At 50.3% G+C, this 9,416-nt stretch overlaps 1 pseudogene; it reads left to right on the top strand.

Annotated features, from left to right (window-relative positions):
• Positions 1-2,250: 2,250 nt before the first annotated feature.
• LOC111818851 lies at positions 2,251-2,340 on the top strand (annotated as a pseudogene).
• Positions 2,341-9,416: the final 7,076 nt, after the last annotated feature.

The raw sequence follows: 9,416 nt of genomic DNA on the forward strand, positions 1-9,416 counted from the left end.
TTTTTTCTGGAACCAGGGATTGAACTCAGACCCTTGCGCTTGCCAGGGAAGCACTTATTCTACTGAGCTACCTTCCCAGCCCCTAGTTTCCTATTTCTGGTGTAAATATGTACACAGAGGAGCCAGGCACCTAGCTCAGGGATTCAGTGCTTGCCTATTGAGCGGGAGGCCCTAGGGTCCATTCCTAGTATCTCAAAAAAAAAAAAAAAAAAAAAAAAAAAAAAAATTAAAGAGAGAAAAGTCAGGTGTGGAGGTGCATGCCTATAATCCCAGCACTCAGGAGGCTGAGCCAGGAGAATCCTTGTGAGTTGGAGACCAGCCTGGGCTACAACATGAGCTCAGGGCCAGCTTGCACTGCATAGCAAGACCCTGTCTAAAAAGACCAAAAATAAGTAAGAAAATTTATAGGCTGGATTTGGTGTGCATGCCTGTAATTCCAGCATTAGGGAGGCTGAGGCAGGAGGGTTGCTGCAAGTTTGAGGCCATTCTGGGCTACGTAGTGAGTTCAAGGTCAGCTGGGCCGCATAGCGAAAACCCTGTCTCAAGAGGCAAATACATAGTGCGTGTAGATCGTGTTAGCCTGCCTGGTGATCGCGATTACGATCCCCATTCTTGCACCTGAGGAAACTGCGGTTCATAAAAACCTGAAATGTCAGGAAATTAGCCAGTGATAAACTGAATGCGCCTCCCATCCCTCTGTCCAGAGTCCCATGCTATTATCCTGAGACTGCGAGACCGACACGAAGCCCCCCCGCACTTTCTGGGGGGCCACCCGCCGCACAGGCCCGAGTCACTCGGTGAAGGTCAGAGGCGAGCTAAACACGGGCGGGCGCACCGGCCGCGTTTAGGGCTGCGGTTAAATCAGGGACTGGCTGAAATCCTGAAGGGGTCACAGGGTGTCACCGCCTCCCCAGGAAAGGCTGGGGGCGGGGCGGCGGAGCTGGTTAATTGCAAGGGGAGCGTGGGGGCGGGGCGGCCAGGGACTTCCAAGCTTGCAGATCCGGTGCCGTTCCCGTAAACAAGCGCGCCTCAGCTCCCTGGAGGGCCCGGCGAGCAAATGCGTGCATCTCTGCCCGCTTCCCAGCAGCTGTGCGCTGGAGGACGCGGCCCTGCCACCTCCAGCCCCCAGCTCAGCCTCAGGAAATGGGCTGCTGAGAGTCTCCTCCAGCCTCGCCTCCCGCCGAGAGTGTCCTCTGCGAGAGCATTTCCTGGCCTAATTAAGCTGGGTAATGAGTAGCTAAGAAGAGCGGATAAAAGCCCTAGGCAGCTTAGAGCCGGGACAGTTTATGACAGGGGCGTCTGCAGCTGGTGACATTCTTAGGAAAGTTCTTTCTCCCGAGCCTGGGACGTTGCATGCTATTTCCTCAGCTGAGAGAGCACCGGGAATATTGGTCCTACGGGGGCCCCGCTGCAGGGTCTCGGAGGTGACAGGCGGGGTGTTGCTGAGGGTCTGGCCAGGACCAGAACCCAGCTGGGGAGCGGTCACCAGCCACCCAGGCTAATGCCCTCAGCTTAGCCCGAGGCTGGGGCATCCTCGGTGAGTGACCACGTGTGACTCCTCAGGGCGTGGGTGTCGCTTTTCATTTTAATGGTCGGACTGCACAGTGGGCGATTCCCTAAGCCCTTGTCTGGCTGAGGGTAAGGACATCCGAGCCACCAGCCGCCTGGCTCCTTCATCTTCCTCTTTTAAAGGTGCCAAAAATTGAGTTCTGGAAAGTATCAGGTGCCCCAGAAGACAGGGACGAGTGCAGGGCGTTCTCCTCGGACAGAGGCCCTGGGGAGAGGGGGAGGGGGAGACGCGGGGCCCAAGGAGACTGGGATGTGCCTCACCTCAGAGTGCAAAACCTGCTCGCCGCGCAGCCGCAGCTGTGCCTCAGACACCTGGGTACCTGTAGTGTATTTTTTATTGTAAAAATTTATATCATTTATTTGCTCTTGTGGGGTGGAACCTCAGGCCTTCAAACTTAATTACATCCCCACTTTTTCTTTCTTCTCCCTGGAACTGGGTATTGAACTCAGGGACTTGTGCTTGCCAGGGAAACACTCCACTGAGCCATCTCTCTGGCTCTAACCCACCCCTTTTCTAAACAGGGTCTTCACTATGTCAATAAATTCCCCAAGCAGGGTTGAACTTGTGATTTTCTTGCTTAAGCTTCCCAGAGTGTTGGCATTAGAAAGTGTGCCACAACACCTGGCTTGTTTTTGCTTTTTAAATCATAGCAGGGTGTGGTGGGAAGTATTCGCCGAGAAGTACTTGCTTTGGCAGCACACATATCTAAACTGGAATGTTACAGAAAAGATTAGCATGATGCACAAATTCATGAAGTGTTCCATATTTTTGTTTAGTAGACAAACCAATAAATGTTTTTTAAAAATGTACTGAAGGGGCCAGGGAGATGGCTCAGTGGAATAAGTGCTTCCTTGGCAAGCACAAGGGTCTGAGTTCAATCTCCGGGGTTCCACCAAAAAAAAAAAAAAGTACTGAAAGGGGCCAGGGAGATAGCTCAATGGAATAAATGCTTGCCTGGCAAGCAGAAGGTCCTGAGTTCTATCCCTGGTGCCACCCACCCACCCACCCACACACACACACACACAAAGTACTGAAAAAAAAATGTACTGGACCTTTGGTCCCGGGTCCGAATGCCTTGCTGGCCCGGCGAGACCAAGTCCAGGCATCGTGGCTGGTGGCTCACACCTGTAACCCCAGCACTGGGGAGGCTGAAAATAAGATCACTACTAGTCTGAGCTGTGTAGTGAGACCCTGTACAGAATACATAAATGAAAAAAAAAGTACTGGATTGAAGAATCCCCAATGCCTAATTAATCACAGGAGAAAATAGCCTGAGTCACCTGATATCCCAAGGTAGATTGGGGATCCCATGACCACCAGCTCCAGAACCTAAGTGATATTTACTTATGTAGGATTTTGTGTGTGTGTGTGTGTGTGTGTGTGTGTGTGTGTGTGTATAACCAGGGATTGAACTCAGGCCCTTGAGCTTGCCAGGCAAGTGCTTATTCTACTAAGCTATCTCCCTGGCTCCATGTTTTTATCTTTTTGAGACGGGCTCTTACTATACAGTTCAGGCTGGCCTTGAGCTCACCATGTACCCCAGGCTGGCTTCAAACTCACATCAATCCTCCTGCCTCAGCCTCTTTTTTTTTTTGTATTGGAAATCAAACTCAGAACCTTGTGCTTTTATTTATTTATTTAATGAGCAGAATATATTTATTGAGGGAAAGAAAGCTCCTGTGTGAGGGACAGGAGGGGGGCCTGACCGGGTTGTTCCCCTGGGAAGCTTTTTCTTCCAGGGACTTCTATAGTGTAAAACCATGCGGGGCTAAGGTGGAGAGAGTGGGAACTCCCTGAGGTGGGCAAAAGGTGGGAAAAATTTGTTACCTAAGCAAGTCCCAATTCAGAATTTACGAAAGAAAAGCAAACTCATATTTCCGTCCAGTGATCTCAGACCTGCACGAGTTCGTGTTCTCTAAAACCAAAGAATGAATTTTAGGAACAAATGGAGGTTATGAGCAGAGTATATTTATTGAGGGAAAGAAAGCTCCTGTCCAAGAGAGGGACAGGAGGGGGGCCCGAGCAGATTGTTCCCCCCAGGACCTTGTGCTTTTGCTTCAGCCTCCTGAGTGCCTCCACGTGTCACAGCAGAAACTGGAGCAGGGAGTGATAGTACACGCAATGAATTCTGGCACTCTGGGATGCTGAGACAGGAGGATCACAAGTTCAATCCCATCCTGAGCAATTTAACAATCCGGGGAGAACCTTGTCTCAGCAATAAAGGACAGGGATGTGGCACAGTGTGAAAGCCAGCTCAGCCACCGAGTGTGCGAGTTCACAGTCACCCGGGAACAATCTGCCCCGTTAGTTACCTGTAACGCAGATTACATGTAGCAACTATTTCTACAGATGACAGGTGGACTGGCTCTCCTCTCTCTCTTTCTCTCTCTCTCTCTCTCTCTCTCTCTCTCTCTCCCCCCCCTTGTGCCCTTTAGTTTTTTCTTTGTTTTTAATATTGGGGATTGAATGAAGGGGCACACATGATAGGCAAGCACTCTCCCAGATTATTATCATTATTATTAATTTTTTAAGATGGAGTCTAGGGGCCGGGGACATGGCTCAGTGGAATAAGCACTTCCCTGGCAAGTGCAAGGGCCTGAGTTCAGTCCCCGGTTCCACAAAAAAAAAAAAAAAAAAAAGATGGAGTCTAGCTGGGCTCAAACATACAATCCTCACTCCCCCCTGTAGCTGGGACCAAAGGCTGTGCCCCACTGTCCCTGACTAACCTTTTGCAATTTTCCAAATAAGGCCACATCCTTGGATCCCTGTGTCCTCTACTGTATTTGGTGGCTGGAACCACAGGCGGGGGGAATTGATGAGGTCTTCTCCTTCTCTTCCTTCCTTCCATCCTTTCTGTCTCTCTGTCTCCTTCCCTCCTATCTCTCTGTCTCCTCTTTTTTTGCGACGGGGAATTGAACTCAGGCCCTACTTGCCAGGCAAGTGCTTATTCTACTGAGCTATCTCCCCCGCCCCTCTTTCTTTCCTGACAAGGTCTTTCTATGTAGCCCAGCTGGCCTTGAACTCATGGTGATCTGCCTCAGCCTCCTGAGTTCTGGGATTACAGGTGAGCCCCCGGCCACCAAAGACAGGGCTGAGGGTGTGAGGGAGTCCAGCTGGAAGCACGGCCCCGCTTTAACACGCATGGACCTGGCCTCCTGCTGGTCTTGTCCTTTTTTCCCAATCATTGCTCCTGTTCCCTACTCTGTCACCCTCGCCCTCTTAGTCCTATCCCTTTTCTTGGCCTCCAGTGTCTCTTTCTTAAATAAGCACATGGATCGATCACAGATAGCCCGTTAGCCGCTGCTCCTGTCTGTCGGTGGAGGGGTGGAAGGGCAGGCAGCTGGCGCAGCCCCAGCAGACAAGGACAGCCACGGAGCCCTGTCCTCAGAAGTCCGCAGGTCCCTGGAGGTCAGCCCTGAGACCTGGCCAGGAAGGGAGGAGGGCAAGCCGGGCACCCTCCAGCCGCGGCCAGGCCCGGGACGCTGGCATAGCCCTGGAGCAGCGGGGCAGCCCGGGAGCCAGCTTGCTCCGGACAGTAATCCTGGTTCAAAAGAGAAAGGGGGAAAGACCGCCTGCGTCATTTCCCAGGAGCGACAGCTGAAACCTGATCCCCTTGTCGGGGAGCCTTTTCACTCTCGAGGCAAAGAAAAAGGCAGAGGGAGAGACCGGGAGGAGGGTGTGACGGTCCGGCTGGAAGCGCTAACGCGCGCGGAGCTGGCCTCGCCTCTCTCGGTGAGAGCCCAGAGAAAGCAGCAGCCGCAGCTCTCAGGGGCTGGGACCCTTCCCCAGCAGGCTCCTCCTTCCTGCCCCTGGTGCAGCGGGCCGACCCCAGCGCGGGCCACGGGAAGCTGTCCTTTCTCCCTTCATCCGCGCACCGCAGGGGCGAACCCGATGCTGCCCCGTGTGGTCAAGCGGGTGGGCAGCGAGGACCAGGAGCTCAGCTCCGAAACCTCTAACCCGATGGGTCCGGATTGTCACCTACAGAGGACCTCAGGCGTTTATGAGGCTAAAGAATTCGGGGAGGCTGTCCTGTGATCCTTCCAGGGCCAGCTCTGGGGACCACCGGTACCTACTGGCAGTAATGGGAAACTATGGTGGCACATGCCTGTAATCCCAGTATTTAGGAGGTGAAAACAGGAGGATTGTTCTGAGTTCTAGGCCAGCCTGGACTGGACAGTTTCTGTATTGCTTTTTTTTTCTTTTTTCTTTTTTGGGAAGGGCCTACAGGGTGTTCAGGATCTCACTACTAGATCCGCCTGTTTACAGCCTCCCAAGAGCTGGGATTACAGGTGCGCTCCACCACAACCAGTTGCAGTTGCCATTTTAGCATGCCCCAGGGGTGGGGGCAGGGCCAGCACAGCAGTCCTGGGGGAACCCCCGGCTCCTGTGCCTGCTTGCAGGCTTTTTTTTTTTTTTTTTAATTTTCTTTGGTGGAACCAGGGATTGAACTGAGGCCCTTGCGCTTGCTAAGGAAGCGTTTATTCTACTGAGTCATCTCCCTGGCCCCCTTGCAGGCATTTTAATCCTCTGAGCTATTTGGCCGGCCCTGGACTAGATAGTTTGAGGCCAGCCTGAACTATATAGTGAGATCCTCAAACAAACCTATTATATAAAAGACCCAAGAAGGCTACTATGTGTCAGGAGTGAGAGAAAAGGGCTGGGGAGATAGCCCAGTAGAATAAGTACTTGTCTGGCAAGCGCAATGTCCTGAGTTCAATCCCCAGTACCACAAAAAAAAAAGGAATGAGAGAAAGTATTCTAAGGCACATTAAAGGCAATGTATGAGGGGCTAGGAAGATAGCTCAGTGGAATAAATGCTTGCTTGGCAAGTAGAAGGTCTTAAATTCAATCCCTGGTTTAAAAAAAAAAAAAAATCACAAGGCAATATGTGCTTTGACACACTCACGGCATTTTTGATTATACCACATATAAGCAATTATCCCACATATAGCCAATATTGAGGCAGTTGGCCCTGTGGCTGGAGCAACCAGGCTTTGGCCAAATCGGCTAGTGAATAATGTTCCAAGAAGTCCCACTATACCAACAAGGCACATCCCCAGCCCCTAAGGGATGGAGCCAAAGGTCAGTCCTGGTGTAATCAGGCCAAACATTCCCTAATATCCCTTTCTCAGCCCACAGAGATTGATTGAGCTGCTACTGTGTGCCAGACACACAAGAAGACCATCAGGAACAAGAAGGGTTCTTGGGACCCTGGTATAATTTTCCCTAAATTGTCCCACTTTGTTCTTACTGTGTGCATTTGTAGTTTACAGCTTGCTTGTGTATTTATTTATACATCATCTGTATTTTATTTTTATGTATTTGGTATAGGGTCTCACTACACAGATCAGACTCATAGTGATCCTTCTGATTTCAGCCTCCCCAGTGCTGGGATTACAGGCACCTGTCACCACGCTGTGTCTTAGTGACCAGCTCAGTGCTTAGCATATGGGACCAGGACCAGGGATCAAACCCTGGTCCCTGCACTTGCAAAAGCAGGCACTTAGTCCACTGAGCTATCTTGCCACCCCCCAAAAAAGATATTTTTGAAAGAGTAAAGTCAAAAATTTTCAACTGGTTCCAATTTTAAAATTGTCATGGGCCAAAAGGCATGTTGTAGTAATAGATTACAAGGAAAATGGATTTAGTTATTTATTTTTTGCGGGACCGGGGATTGAACTCAGGCCCTTGAGTTTGCCACGGAAGTGCCTAGTCTACTGAGCCATCTCCCCGGCCCCAAGGAAATGGATTTAATATAGTACACATAATTTATAGTATTATTTTTTTTTCTTTTCTTTTTTTTTTTTTTGGTGGAACAGGGGATTGAATTCAGGCCCTTGCGCTTGCCAGGGAAGCGCTTATTCCACTGAGTCATTTCCCTAGCCCCTTATTTTACTTTTTTTTTTTTTTTTTTTTTTAAATATTGATCCTTTCCCTTTATTTTTTTTTAAACATTTATTTATTTATTGTGTGTGTGTGTGTGTGTGTGTGTGTGTGTGTGTGTGGCCAGCTCAGCCCACCAGGGGGCGAGGCTGGCTGGCATGTGGTGCTGGGGGATCGAACCGTGGTCCCTGTGCTTTGCCAAGCTTGTTCCATGTAGGTGCTTTAGACCACTGAGCCATCTTGCCAGCCCCCCCTTATTTTACTTTTTATAGGATTATTTTATAATATTCACCCAAAGAGTCTAATCCAAAAGAGTATGAGAGATCTGTCCATACACTAGAGACCCAAAGAATCCTGCTGAGGGCCTGGATCCTACGGCGGGGTCCTGCAGGAGTGCAGCTGGAGGTCTAGAGCCCACAAAAATTCTCATGCAAGGGCCGGGGAGATGGCTCAGTGGAATAAGTGCTTGCCTGGCAAAGCGCAAGGGCCTGAGTTCATTCCCCGGTTCCGCTCATCTGTATAAAAGATCTGCATTGGGGGGGCAGCCAGGTAGCTCAGCGGACTAAAGCGTCTGTTTAGACAGGTGCAGCAATGGGGGTTCGATCCCCAGCATACTGTGTTGGCCCCACCCCTTCGGGGGTGCACTGAGCCTGGGTATAGTGATCCATGCCTGTAATCCCAGCGCTTGGGGGCCTGGGAAGATAGCTCAGTAGAATAAGCTCTTGCCTGGTAAGCGCAGGATCCTGAATTCAATCCCAAGTACTGGAAAAAAAAAAAAAAATCCCAGCACTTGGGAGGCTGAAAACAGAAGGATCACTGAGTCCAATCTGTAAATTTTTTTTTGCAGAACTGGGGATTGAACCCAGGCCCTTGTGCTTGCCAGGAAAGCACTTATTCCACTGAGCCATGTCCCCGGCCCAAGCGTTTTGTTTGTTTGTTTGTTTTTTGCGCAGGGGTGGGGGGCGCTCAGAATGCCTTCAGGTCTAGTTTACCTTGAGGATGAGGGGATTGGATCAAACCACAGCATCCTGAGCCTGACTCCTTTGTTTCAGCAGGCACTTAAACACCTAAATTAATGGGCAGGCCCCTCTGAGCTAATGGGCAGGCTCCTAATCTGTGTAGTGACACCCTGTACACCCTTTATTAAATGCAAAAAAAAAAAAAAAAAAAAGATCTGCACTAGGAAAGCCCAACAATCAGTGGTGGGAGCTAGAAAGTTTGTACCAGCAGAGTGAAGGACCCGCAGGAAGCGACGCTCGAGGGAAGGACCAGAGCACCCAAAGAGGACTGCAACCATCCTCAGGATAGCGAGGACCCGAACTCCTCTGGCAGTGAGAACTGGGTGTAGCGATGCAGGCCTGTAATCCCATCAGGAGATGATGAGTTCACGTCAGGAGAGCCAGCGTGGCAAGCTCCCCCAGGAGAACCGGCAGCGCCTTCTCTTCCTCTTCAGTTCTCCTTTTATGCTGCTGGTGTCAGTCCTCAAGTGGGCCTTCTGCACCCAGAACCACGCTGATTCAGTTCAGGTGTGTGACACATTCACTGTTAGTTAACCTTCCACAGGTAATATATATCTAACATGTAGCAAGGAATACTTAAACTAGGGGGAGTGGTGCATGCCTGTGATCTCGGCACTTGGGAGGCTGAGGCAGCAAGATCATTGTGAATTTAAGGCCAGCCTGGGCTGCACAGGGATACCTTGACTCCGAAAAACCAATAATAATAATAATTATTATTAATACAAAGAATATTTAAAATCAGGAGTGAAGCCAGGTGAGGTGATGCACACCTGTAATCCCAGCACTTTAGGGAACTGAAGCAGGAGGATCACCCCAAGTTCAGGGCCAGCCTGGACAATTTGGTTTTTTTGTACCAGGAATCAAACTCAGGACCTTGCATTTGTCAGGTAGACGCTATGCCCCTGAGCTATATCCCAGACAACCTGGTCATTTATTTATTTATT

This window comes from Octodon degus, unplaced genomic scaffold, assembly GCF_000260255.1.
Source record: "Octodon degus isolate 3935 unplaced genomic scaffold, OctDeg1.0 scaffold00104, whole genome shotgun sequence".
NCBI classification, from domain to species: Eukaryota; Metazoa; Chordata; class Mammalia; order Rodentia; family Octodontidae; genus Octodon; species Octodon degus.